Genomic DNA, 14,451 nt, shown 5'->3' with positions numbered 1-14,451 from the left:
GACATGTCATAATGGTGCAGGCCTCATCAGCACACTGACCTCATAAAGCCCAGACACCTCATAATGGTGCAGGCCTCACCATCACAGTGACCTCATAAAGCCCAGACATGTCATAATGGTGCAGGCCTCCTCATGGCACTGACCTCATAAAGCCCAGACATGTCATAATGGTGCAGGGTATCCCCTGGCACTGACCTCATAAAGTCAGGACACCCCCCCCCAACCCCCCCCCCCTGTTCATCATGGTGCAGGCCTCCTCATGGCACTGACTCATAAATTCCCAGGGACATGTCATAATGGTGCACGCCTAATCATCACCACTGACCTCATTAAATTCCCAGACCTGTCATAATGGTGCAGGACTCATCATCACATTGACATCGTAAAGCCCAGACATGTCATAATGGTGCAGGCCTCATCGTCACAGTGACATAAAAAAAGGTCAGACATGTCATAATGGTGCAGATCTCGTCATAGCGCCGACCTCATATAGCCCAGACACGTCATAATGGTGCAGGCCTCATCATCACAGTGACCTGATAAAGCCCAGACACCTCATAACGGTGCAGGTCTCCTCAAGGCACTGTCCTCATATAGACCAGACATGTCATAATGGTGCAGGCCTCATCATCACACTAACCTCATAAAGCCCAGGCACCTCATAATGGTGCAGGACTCACGATCACACTGATGTCATAAAGCCCAGCCATGTCTTAGTGGTGCAGGCCTTATCATGGCACTGACCTCATAAAGCCCAGACATGCCATAATGGTGCAGGCCGCCTCATGGCACTGACCTCATAACGCCCAGACGTCATACTGGTTCAGGTCCCATCACCGCACTGATTTGAAAAAGCCCAGACATGTCATAATGGTGCAGGCCTCGTCATGACACAGACCTCATATAGCCCAGAAATCTCACAATGGTGCAGGCCTCATCATCACAGTGACTTCATAAAGCCCAGACACCTCATAATGGTGCAGGCCTCGTCATGGCACAGACCTCAAAAAGCCCAGACATGTCATAATGGTGCAGGCCTCCTCATGCAACTGACCTCATAAAGCCCAGACATGTCATAATGGTGCAGGCCGCATCATGGCACTGACCTCATAAAGCCCAGATACGTCATAATGGTGCAGGCCTCATCATCACACTGACCTCATAAAGCCGAGACATGTCATAATGGTACAGGCCTCATCATCACACTGACCTCATAAAGCCCAGACATGTCATAATGGTGCAGGCCTCATCATCACACTGACCTCATAAAGCCCAGACATGTTATAATGGTGCAGGTCTCCTCATGGCACTGACCTCATAAAGTCAAGACATGTCATAATGGAGCAGGCCTCTTCATGGCACTGACCTCATAACGCCCAGACATGTCATAATGGTTCAGGCCTCATAAAAACACTGATTTGATAAAGCCCAGACACGTCATAATGGTGCAGGCCTCGTCATAGCACCGACCTCATATAGCCCAGACACGTCATAATGGTGCAGGCCTCATCACTACACTGACGTCATAAATTCCAGACATGTCATAATGGTGCAGGTCTCATTATAAAAGTGACCTCATAAAGCCCAGAAATGTCATAATGGTGCAGGCCTCATCATCACACTGACCTCATAAAGCCCAGACATGTCATAATGGTGCAGGCCTCATCATCACACTGACCTCATAAAGCCCAGACATGTCATAATGGTGCCGGTCTCACCATGGCACTGACCTCATAAAGCCTACACATGTCATAATGGTGCAGGCCTCCTCATGGCACTGACCTCATAAAGCCCAGACACCTCATTATGGTGCAGGTCTCATAATCACATTGACCTCAAAAAGCCCAGACACGTCATAAAGGTGCAGGCCTCATCATCACACTGACCTCATAAAGCCCAGACATGTCATAATGGTGCAGGCCTCATCATCACACTGACCTCATAAAGCCCAGACATGTCATAATGGTGCAGGCCTCATCATCACATTGACATCGTAAAGCCCAGACATGTCATAACGGTGCAGGTCTCCTCATGGCACTGACCTCATAAAGCCCAGACACCTCATAATGGTGCAGGCCTCGTCATGGCACAGACCTCAAAAAGCCCAGACATGTCATAATGGTGCAGGCCTCATCATGGTACTGACCTCATAAAGCCCAGACATGTCATAATGGTGCAGGCCGCATCATGGCACTGACCTCATAAAGCCCAGATATATCATAATGGTGCAGGCCTCATCATCACACTGACGTCATAAAGCCCAGACACCTCATAATGGTGCAGGACTCACCATCGCACTGACCTCATAAAGCCCAGACATGTCATAATGGTGCTGGCCTTATCAAGGCACTGACCTCATAAAGCCCAGACATGTCATAATGGTGCAGGCCTCCTCAACACACAGACCTCATAATGCCCAGACACGTCATAATGGTTCAGGTCTCATCACCACACTGATTTGATAAAGCCCAGACATGTCATAATGGTGCAGGCCTCATCATCACAGTGACCTCATAAAGTCCAGACATGTCATAATGGTGCAGGTCTCCTCATGGCACTGACCTCATAAAGCCCAGACATGTAATAATGGTGCAGGTCTCATCATGGCACTGACCTCATAAAGTCCAGACATGTCATAATGGTACAGGTCTCATCATGACACTGACCTCATAAAGCCCAGACATGTCATAATGGTGCAGGCCTCATCATCACACTGACCTCATAAAGCCCAGACATGTCATAATTGTGAAGGTCTCAATATCACACTGATGCCATAAAGCCCAGACATGTCATAATGGTGCAGGCCTCCTCATGCAACTGACCTCATAAAACCCAGACATGTCATAATGGTGCAGGCCTCCTCATGGCACTGACCTCATAACGCCCAGATATGTCATAATAGTTCAGGTCTCAAAAACACACTGATTTGATAAAGCCCAGACATGTCATAATGGTGCAGGCCTCCTCATGGCACTGACCTCATAACGCCCAGACATGTCATAATGGTGCAGGCCTCGTCATGGCACCGACCTCATATAGCCCAGACACGTTATAATGGTGCAGGCCTCATCACCACACTGACGTCATAAAGTCCAGACATGTCATAATGGTGCAGGCCTCATAATCACAGTGACCTCATAAAGCCCAGACATGTCATAATGGTGCAGGCCTCATCATCACACTGACCTCATAAAGCCCAGACACCTGATAACGGTGGAGCCCTCATCATGGCACTGACCTCATAAAGCCCAGACATGTCATAATTGTGCAGGCCTCCTCATGGCACTGACCTCATAAAGCCCAGACATGTCATAACGGTGCAGGTCTCCTCATGGCACTGACCTCATAAAGTCCAGACATGTCATAATGGTGCAGGCCTCCTCATGGCACTGACCTCATAACGCCCAGACATGTCATAATGGTTCAGGCCTCATAAAAACACCGATTTGATAAAGCCCAGACACGCCATAATGGTGCAGGCCTCGTCATGGCACCGACCTCATATAGCCCAGACACGTCATAATGGTGCAGGCCTCATCACCACACTGACGTCATAAAGTCCAGACATGTCATAATGGTGCAGGTCTCATCATAACAGTGACCTCATAAAGCCGAGACATGTCATAATGGTGCAGGCCTCATCATCACAGTGACCTCATAAAGCCCAGACATGTCATAATGGTGCAGGCCTCATCATCACACTGACCTCATAAAGCCCAGACATGTCATAATGGTGCAGGTCTCAATGCCATCACACTGCAGGCCTCCTCATGCCACTGACCTCATAAAGCCCAGACATGTCATAATGGTGCAGGTCTCCTCACGGCACTGACCTCATAACGCCCAGACATGTCATAATAGTTCAGGTCTCATAAACACACTGATTTGATAAAGCCCAGACATGTCATAATGGTGCAGGTCTCATCATGGCACCAACCTCATATAGCCCAGACTCGTCATAATGGTGCAGGCCTCATCATCACAGTGACTTAATAAAGCCCTGACACCTCATAATGACGCAGGCCTCATCATCACACTGACATCATAAAGCCCAGACATGTCATAATGGTACAGGCCTCATCATCACACTGACCTCATAAAGCCCAGACATGTCATAATGGTGCAGGCCTCATCATCACATTGACATCGTAAAGCCCAGAAATGTCATAATGGTGCAGGTCTCCGCATGGCACTGACCTCATAAAGTCCAGACATGTCATAATGGTGCAGGCCTCCTCATGGCACTGACCTCATAACGCCCAGACATGTCATAATGGTTCAGGCCTCATAAAAACACCGATTTGATAAAGCCCAGACACGTCATAATGGTGCAGGCCTCGTCATGGCACCGACCTCATAACGCCCAGACACGCCATAATGGTGCTGGCCTCATCACCACACTGACGTCATAAAGTCCAGACATGTCATAATGGTGCCGGTCTCATCATAACAGTGACCTCATAAAGCCCAGAAATGTCAAAATGGTGCAGGCCTCATCATCACAGTGACCTCATAAAGCCCAGACATGTCATAATGGTGCAGGTCTCGTCATGGCACCAACCTCATATAGCCCAGACACATCATAATGCTGCAGGCCTCATCATCACAGTGACTTAATAAAGCCCTGACACCTCATAATGACGCAGGCCTCATCACCACACTGACATCATAAAGCCCAGACACGTTATAATGTTGCAGGCCTCATAATCACACTGCCCTCATAAAGCCCAGACATGTCATAATGGTACAGGCCACATCATCACACTGACCTCATAAAGCCCAGAAATGTCATAATGGTGCAGGCCTCATCATCACATTGGCATCGTAAAGCCCAGAAATGTCATAATGGTGCAGGCCTCGTCATGGCACCGACCTCATATAGCCCAGACACGTCATAATGGTGCAGGCCTCATCACCACACTGACGTCATAAAGTCCAGACATGTCATAACGGTGCAGGCCTCATCATCACATTGACATCGTAAAGCCCAGACATGTCATAACGGTGCAGGTCTCCTCATGGCACTGACCTCATAAAGTCCAGACACCTCATTATGGTGCAGGCCTCATAATCACATTGACCTCATAAAGCCCACACACGTCATAAAGGTGCAGGCCTCATCATCACACTGACCTCATAAAGCCCAGACATGTCATAATGGTGCAGGCCTCATCATCACACTGACCTCATGAAGCCCAGACACCTGATAACGGTGGAGCCCTCATAATCACATTGACCTCATAAAGCCCAGACACATCATAATGTTGCAGGCCTCCTCATGGCACTGTCCTCATAAAGTCCAGACATGTCATAATGGTGCAGGCCTCATCATCACACTAACCTCATAAATCCCAGACACCTCATAATGGTGAAGGACTCACGATCACACTGATGTCCTAAAGCCCAGCCATGTCTTAGTGGTGCAGGCCTTATCATGGCACTGACCTCATAACGCCCAGACGTCATACTGGTTCAGGTCCCATCACCGCACTGATTTGAAAAAGCCCAGACATGTCATAATGGTGCAGGCCTCGTCATGACACAGACCTCATATAGCCCAGACATCTCATAATGGTGCAGGCCTCATCATCACAGTGACTTCATAAAGCCCAGACACCTCATAATGGTGCAGGCCTCGTCATGGCACAGACCTCAAAAAGCCCAGACATGACATAATGGTGCAGGCCTCATCATGGTACTGGCCGCATAAAGCCGAGACATGTCATAATGGTGCAGGCCACATCATGGCACTGACCTCATAAAGCCCAGATATGTCATAATGGTGCAGGCCTCATCATCACACTGACGTCATAAAGCCCAGACACCTCATAATGGTGCAGGACTCACCATCGCACTGATGTCATAAAGCCCAGACAGGTCAGGTGAGGGGGGTGACGTTGCAGGCCTATCGGCACTACCTCATAGCCCACAATTCATAATGTGGCAGGCCTTCCTCCTAAACACACAGACCTCATAATGCCCAGACACGTCATAATGGTTCAGGTCTCATCACCACACTGATTTGATAAAGCCCAGACATGTCATAATGGTGCAGGCCTCATAATCACAGTGACCTCATAAAGCCCAGACATGTCATAATGGTGCAGGCCTCATCATCACACTGACCTCATAAAGCCCAGACACCTGATAACGGTGGAGCCCTCATCATCACAGTGACCTCATAAAGCCCAGACACATCATAATGGTGCAAGTCTCTTCATTACACTGACCTCATAAAGCCCAGACATGTCATAATGGCGCAGGCCTCCTCATGGCACCGACCTCATAAAGCCCAGAAATGTCATAATGGTTCAGGTCTCATCATGGTACTACCTCATAAAGCCCAGACATGTCATAATGGTGCAGGCCTCATCATCACACTGACCTCATAAAGCCCAGACATGTCATAATGGTGCAGGTCTCAATATCACACTGATGCCATAAAGCCCAGACATGTCATAATGGTGCAGGCCTCCTCATGCAACTGACCTAATAAAGCCCAGACATGTCATAATGGTGCAGGCCTCCTCATGGCACTGACCTCATAACGCCCAGACATGTCATAATAGTTCAGGTCTCATAAACACACTGATTTGATAAAGCCCAGACATGTCATAATGGTGCAGGCCTCGTCATGGCACCAACCTCATATAGCGAAGACACGTCATAATGGTGCAGGCCTCATCATCACAGTGACTTAATAAAGCCCTGACACCTCATAATGATGCAGGCCTCATCACCACACTGACATCATAAAGCCCAGACACGTTATAATGGTGCAGGCCTCATAATCACAGTGACCTCATAAAGCCCAGACATGTCATAATGGTGCAGGCCTCATCATCACACTGACCTCATATAGCCCAGATATCTCATAATGGTGCAGGCCTCATCATCACATTGACATCGTAAAGACCAGACATGTCATAATGGTGCAGGTCTCCTCATGGCACTGGCCTCATAAAGCCCAGACATATCATAATGGTGCCGGCCTCACCATCACACTGACCTCATAAAGCACAGGCACCTCATAATGTTGCAAGACTCATCATCACACTGACCTCATAATGCCCAGACACCTCATAATGGTGCAGGCGTCATCATGGCACTGATGTCATAAAGTCCAGACATGTCATAATGGTGCAGGCCTCATCATCACACTGACATCATAAAGCCCAGACATGTCATAATGGTGCAGGCCTCATCATCACACTGACCTCATAAAGCCCAGGCACCTCATAATGGTGAAGGACTCATCATCACACTGATGTCATAAAGTCCAGACATGTCATAATGGTGCAGGCCTCATCATCACACTGACATCATAAAGCCCAGACATGTCATAATGGTGCAGGCCTCATCATCACAGTGACATAATAAAGCCCAGACATGTCGTAATGGTGCAGGCCTCATCATCACACTGACCTCATAAAGCCCAGACATGTCATAATGGTGCAGGCCTCATCATCACAGCGAGTTCATAAACCCCAGACACCTCATAATGGTGCAGGCCTCCTCATGGCACTGACCTCATAACGCCCAGACATGTCATAATGGTTCAGGCCTCATAAAAACACTAATTAGATAAAGCCCAGACACGTCATAATGGTGCAGTGTTCGTCATGGCACCGACCTCATATAGACCAGACACGTCATAATGGTGCAGGCCTCATCACCACACTGATGTCATAAAGTGCAGACACGTCATAATGGTGCAGGTCTCATCATCACACTGACCTCATAAAGCCCAGAAATGTCATAATGGCGCAGGCCTCATCATCACAGTGACCTCATAAAGCCCAGACATGTTATAATGGTGCAGGCCTCATCATCACACTGACCTCATAAAGCCCAAACATGTCATAATGGTGCAGGCCTCATCATGGCACTGACCTCATAAAGCCTACACATGTCATAATGGTGCAGGCCTCCTCATGGCACTGACCTCATAAAGCCCAGACACGTCATAATGCTGCAGGCCTCATAATCACATTGACCTCATAAAGCCCAGACACGTCATAATGGTGCAGGCCTCATCATCACACTGACCTCATAAAGCCCAGACATGTCATAATGGTGCAGGCCTCATCATCACACTGACCTCATAAAGCCCAGACATGTCATAATGGTGCAGGTCTCCTAATGGCACTGACCTCATAAAGTCCAGACATGTCAAAATGGTGCAGGCCTCCTCATGGCACTGACCTCATAACGCCCAGACATGTCATAATGGTTCAGGCCTCATAAAAACACTGATTTGATAAAGCCCAGACACGTCATAATGGTGCAGGCCTCATCACCACACTGACGTCATAAATTCCAGACATGTCATAATGGTACAGGTCTCATCATCACACTGACCTCATAAAGCCCAGACATGTCATAATGGTGCCGGTCTCATCATGGCACTGACCTCATGAAGCCTACACATGTCATAATGGTGCAGGCCTCCTCATGGCACTGACCTCATAAAGCCCAGACACCTCATTATGGTGCAGGCCTCATAATCACATTGACCTCATAAACCCCAGAGACATCATAAAGGTGCCGGCCTCATCATCACACTGACCTCATAAAGCCCAGACATGTCATAATGGTGCAGGCCTCATCATCACACTGACCTCATAAAGCCCAGACACATCATTATGGCGCAGGCCTCCTCATGGCACTGACCTCATAAAGCCCAGACATGTCATAATGGTGCAGGTCTCATCATGGCACTGACCTCATAAAGTCCAGACATATCATAATGGTGCAGGTCTCATCATGGCACTGACCTCATAAAGCCAAGATATGTCATAATGGTGCAGGTCTCATCATCACACTGATGCCAGAAAGTCCAGACATGTCATAATGGTGCAGGCCTCCTCATGCAACTGACCTCATAAAGCCCAGACATGTCATAATGGTGCAGGCCTCCTCATGGCACTGACCTCATAACGACGAGACATGTCATAATAGTTCAGGTCTCATAAACACACTGATTTGATAAAGCCCAGACATGTCATAATGGTGCAGGTCTCGTCATGGCACCAACCTCATATAGCCCAAACACGTCATAATGGTGCAGGCCTCATCATCACAGTGACTTAATAAAGCCCTGACACCTCATAATGATACAGGCCTCATCACCACACTGACATCATAAAGCCCAGACTCGATATAATGGTGCAGGCCTCATAATCACAGTGACCTCATAAAGCCCAGACACGTCATAATGGTGCAGGCCTCATCATCACACTGACCTCATAAAGCCCAGACATGTCATAATGGTGCAGGCCTCATCATCACATTGACATTGTAAAGCCCAGACATGTCATAACGGTGCAGGACTCCTCATGGCACTGACCTCATAAAGTCCAGACATGTCATAATGGTGCAGGCCTCCTCATGGCACTGACCTCATAACGCCCAGACATGTCATAATGGTTCAGGCCTCATAATAACACTGATTTGATAAAGCCCAGACACGCCATAATGGTGCAGGCCTCGTCATGGCACCGACCTCATATAGCCCAGACACGTCAAAATGCTGCAGGTCTCATCATCACACTGACCTCATAAAGCCCAGACATGTCAAAATGGTGCAGGCCTCATTCCTAACCTTGACCTTTCATAAAGCCCAGACTGTCATAATGGTGCATCAGCCTCTCCTCACCAGTGACCTCATAAAGCCCAGACATGTTCATAATGGCAGGCACCTCCTTCTCCCATGACTCTATATACAGCCCAGACATGTCCGTAATGGTGCCGGCTTCTCATTCATGGGCCCGACTCCTTAACAGCCTCCACAGTCATAAATGGTGCAGGCCTCCTCTGGCACTGTACCTATATACGCCCAGCACCTCATAATGGTCGCAAGCCCTTCATAACACATTGACCTCATAAAACCCCAGAGACCATCATAACGGTGAAGGCCCTCATCATCACATTGACCTCATATAGCCCAGACATGTCATAATGGTGCAGGTCTCATCATCACAGTGACCTCATAAAGCCCAGACATGTCATAATGGTGCAGCCCTCATCATCACACTGACCTCATAAAGCCCAGACATGCCATAATGGTGCAGGTCTCCTCATGGCACTGACCTCATAAAGCCCAGACATGTCATAATGGTGCAGGCCGCCTCATGGCACTGACCTCATAACGCCCAGACGTCATACTGGTTCAGGTCCCATCACCGCACTGATTTGATAAAGCCCAGACATGTCATAGTGGTGCAGGCCTCGTCATGACACAGACCTCATATAGCCCAGACATCTCATAATGGTGCAGGCCTAATCATCACAGTGACTTCATAAAGCCCAGACTCGTTATAATGGTGCAGGCCTCGTCATAGCACAGACCTCAAAAAGCCCAGACATGTCATAATGGTGCAGGCCTCCTCATGGTACTGACCTCATAAAGCCCAGACATGTCATAATGGTGCAGGCCGCATCATGGCACTGACCTCATAAAGCCCAGATACGTCATAATGGTGCAGGCCTCATCATCACACTGACGTCATAAAGCCCAGACACCTCATAATGGTGCAGGACTCACCATCGCACTGATGTCATAAAGCCCAGACATGTCATAATGGTGCAGGCCTTATCATGGCACTGACCTCATAAAGCCCAGACATGTCATAATGGTGCAGGCCTCCTCAACACACAGACCAAATAATGCCCAGACACGTCATAATGGTTCAGGTCTCATCACCACACTGATTTGATAAAGCCCAGACATGTCATAATGGTGCAGGCCTCATAATCACAGTGACCTCATAAAGCCCAGACATGTCATAATGGTGCAAGTCTCTTCATCACACAGACCTCATAAAGCCCAGACATGTCATAATTGTGCAGGCCTCCTCATGGCACTGACCTCATAAAGCCCAGACATGTCATTATGGTGCAGGCGTCATCATCACACTGACCTCACAAAGCCCAGACATGTCATAATGGTGCAGGTCTCATCATGGCACTGACCTCATAAAGTCCAGACATGTCATAATGGTGCAGGTCTCATCATGGCACTGACCTCATAAAGCCCAGACACCTCATTATGGTGCAGGCCTCATAATCACATTGACCTCATAAAGTCGCAAGACCTAGGGGTGCATAATGGTGACAGGGCCTGCGGTCATTGGCACTGGTAGCGCGGAAATGTCAAAGACATGTCATAATGGTGCAGGCCTCATCATCACACTGACCTCATAAAGCCCAGACATGTCATAATGGTGCAGGCCGCATCATCACATTGACATCGTAAAGCCCAGACATGTCATAACGGTGCAGGTCTCCTCATGGCACTGACCTCATAAAGTCCAGACATGTCATAATGGTGCAGGCCTCCTCATGGCACTGACCTCATAACGCCCAGACATGTCATAATGGTTCAGGCCTCATAAAAACACTGATTTGATAAAGCCCAGACACGCCATAATGGTGCAGGCCTCGTCATGGCACCGACCTCATATAGCCCAGACATGTCATAATGGTGCAGGCCTCATCACCACACTGACGTCATAAAGTCCAGACATGTCATAATGGTGCAGGTCTCATCATAACAGTGACCTCATAAAGCCCAGAAATGTCATAATGGTGCAGACCTCATCATCACAGTGACCTCATAAAGCCCAGACATGTCATAATGGTGCAGGCCTCATCATCACACTGACCTCATAAAGCCCAGACATGTAATAATGGTGCCGGTCTCATCATGGCACTGACCTCATAAAGCCTACACATGTCATAATGGTGCAGGCCTCCTCATGGCACTGACCTCATAAAGCCCAGACACCTCATTATGGTGCAGGCCTCATAATCACATTGACCTCAAAAAGCCCACACACGTCATAAAGGTGCAGGCCTCATCATCACACTGACCTCATAAAGCCCAGACATGTCATAATGGTGCAGGCCTCATCATCACACGGACCTCATAAAGCCCAGACATGTCATAAATGGGTTCAGGCCTCATCATCACAATTGACACGGAAAAAGCCCAGACATGGTCAATAATGGTGCAGGCCGCATCATGGCACTGACCTCATAAAGCCCAGATACGTCATAATGGTGCAGGCCTCATCATCACACTGACGTCATAAAGCCCAGACACCTCATAATGGTGCAGGACTCACCATCGCACTGATGTCATAAAGCCCAGACATGTCATAATGGTGCAGGCCTTATCATGGCACTGACCTCATAAAGCCCAGACACGTCATAATGGTGCAGGCCTCCTCCACACACTGATTTGATAAAGCCCAGACATGTCATAATGGTGCAGGCCTCATAATCACAGTGACCTCATAAAGCCCAGACATGTCATAATGGTGCAGGCCTCATCATCACACTGGCCTCATAAAGCCCAGACACCTGATAACGGTGGAGCCCTCATCATCACAGTGACCTCATAAAGCCCAGACACATCATAATGGTGCAAGTCTCTTCATCACACAGACCTCATAAAGCCCAGACAAGTCATAATGGTGCAGGCCTCCTCATGGCACTGACCTCATAAATTCCAGACATGTCATAATGGTGCAGGCGTCATCATCACACTGACCTCATAAAGCCCAGACATGTCATAATGGTGCAGGTCTCATCATGGCACTGACCTCATAAAGCCCAGACATGTCATAAAGGTGCAGGCCTCATCATCACACTGACCTCATAAAGCCCAGACATGTCATAATGGTGCAGGTCTCAATATCACACTGATGCCATAAAGCCCAGACATGTCATAATGGTGCAGGCCTCCTCATGCAACTGACCTCATAAAACCCAGACATGTCATAATGGTGCAGGCCTCCTCATGGCACTGACCTCATAACGCCCAGACATGTCATAATAGTTCAGGTCTCATAAACACACTGATTTGATAAAGCCCAGACATGTCATAATGGTGCAGGTCTCGTCATGGCACCGACCTCATATAGCCCAGACACGTCATAATGGTGCAGGCCTCACCATCACACTGACCTCATAAAGCCCAGACACCTCATAATGGTGCAGGACTCACGATCACACTGATGTCATAAAGCCCAGCCATGTCTTAGTGGTGCAGGCCTTATCATGGCACTGACCTCATAAAGCCCAGACATGCCATAATGGTGCAGGATGCCTCATGGCACTGACCTCATAACGCCCAGACGTCATACTGGTTCAGGTCCCATCACCGCACTGATTTGAAAAAGCCCAGACATGTCATAATGGTGCAGGCCTCCTCATGACACAGACCTCATATAGCCCAGATATGTGATAATGGTGCAGGCCTCATCATCACAGTGACTTCATAAAGCCCAGACACCTCATAATGGTGCAGGCCTCGTCATGGCACAGACCTCAAAAAGCCCAGACATGTCATAATGGTGCAGGCCTCCTCATGCAACTGACCTCATAAAGCCCAGATACGTCATAATGGTGCAGGCCTCATCATCACACTGACGTCATAAAGCCCAGACACCTCATAATGGTGCAGGACTCACCATCGCACTGATGTCATAAAGCCCAGACATGTCATAATGGTGCCGGTCTCATCATGGCACTGACCTCATAAAGCCTACACATGTCATAATGGTGCAGGCCTCCTCATGGCACTGACCTCATAAAGCCCAGACACCTCATTATGGTGCAGGCCTCATAATCACATTGACCCCATAAAGCCCACACACGTCATAAAGGTGCAGGCCTCATCATCACACTGACCTCATAAAGCCCAGACATGTCATAATGGTGCAGGCCTCATCATCACATTGACATCGTAAAGCCCAGACATGTCATAATGGTGCAGGCCTCATCGTCACAGTGACATAAAAAAGCCCAGACATGTCATAATGGTGCAGGTCTCGTCATAGCGCCGACCTCATAAAGCCCAGACACGTCATAATGGTGCAGGCCTCATCATCACAGTGACCTGATAAAGCCCAGACACCTCATAACGGTGCAGGTCTCCTCAAGGCACTGTCCTCATATAGACCAGACATGTCATAATGGTGCAGGCCTCATCATCACACTAACCTCATAAAGCCCAGGCACCTCATAATGGTGCAGGACTCACGATCACACTGATGTCATAAAGCCCAGCCATGTCTTAGTGGTGCAGGCCTTATCATGGCACTGACCTCATAAAGCCCAGACATGCCATAATGGTGCAGGCCGCCTCATGGCACTGACCTCATAACGCCCAGACGTCATACTGGTTCAGGTCCCATCACCGCACTGATTTGAAAAAGCCCAGACATGTCAAAATGGTGCAGGCCTCGTCATGACACAGACCTCATATAGCCCAGACATGTGATAATGGTGCAGGCCTCATCATCACAGTGACTTCATAAAGCCCAGACACCTCATAATGGTGCAGGTCTCGTCATGGCACAGACCTCAAAAAGCCCAGACATGTCATAATGGTGCAGGCCTCCTCATGCAACTGACCTCATAAAGCCCAGACATGTCATAATG

The sequence above is a fragment of the Pipra filicauda genome, unplaced genomic scaffold (assembly GCF_003945595.2).
Source record: "Pipra filicauda isolate LSUMZ 115617 unplaced genomic scaffold, ASM394559v2 scaffold434_size586239_pilon, whole genome shotgun sequence".
In the NCBI taxonomy this organism is placed as follows: domain Eukaryota; kingdom Metazoa; phylum Chordata; class Aves; order Passeriformes; family Pipridae; genus Pipra; species Pipra filicauda.
Note: the sequence above shows the minus strand (reverse complement) of the source record.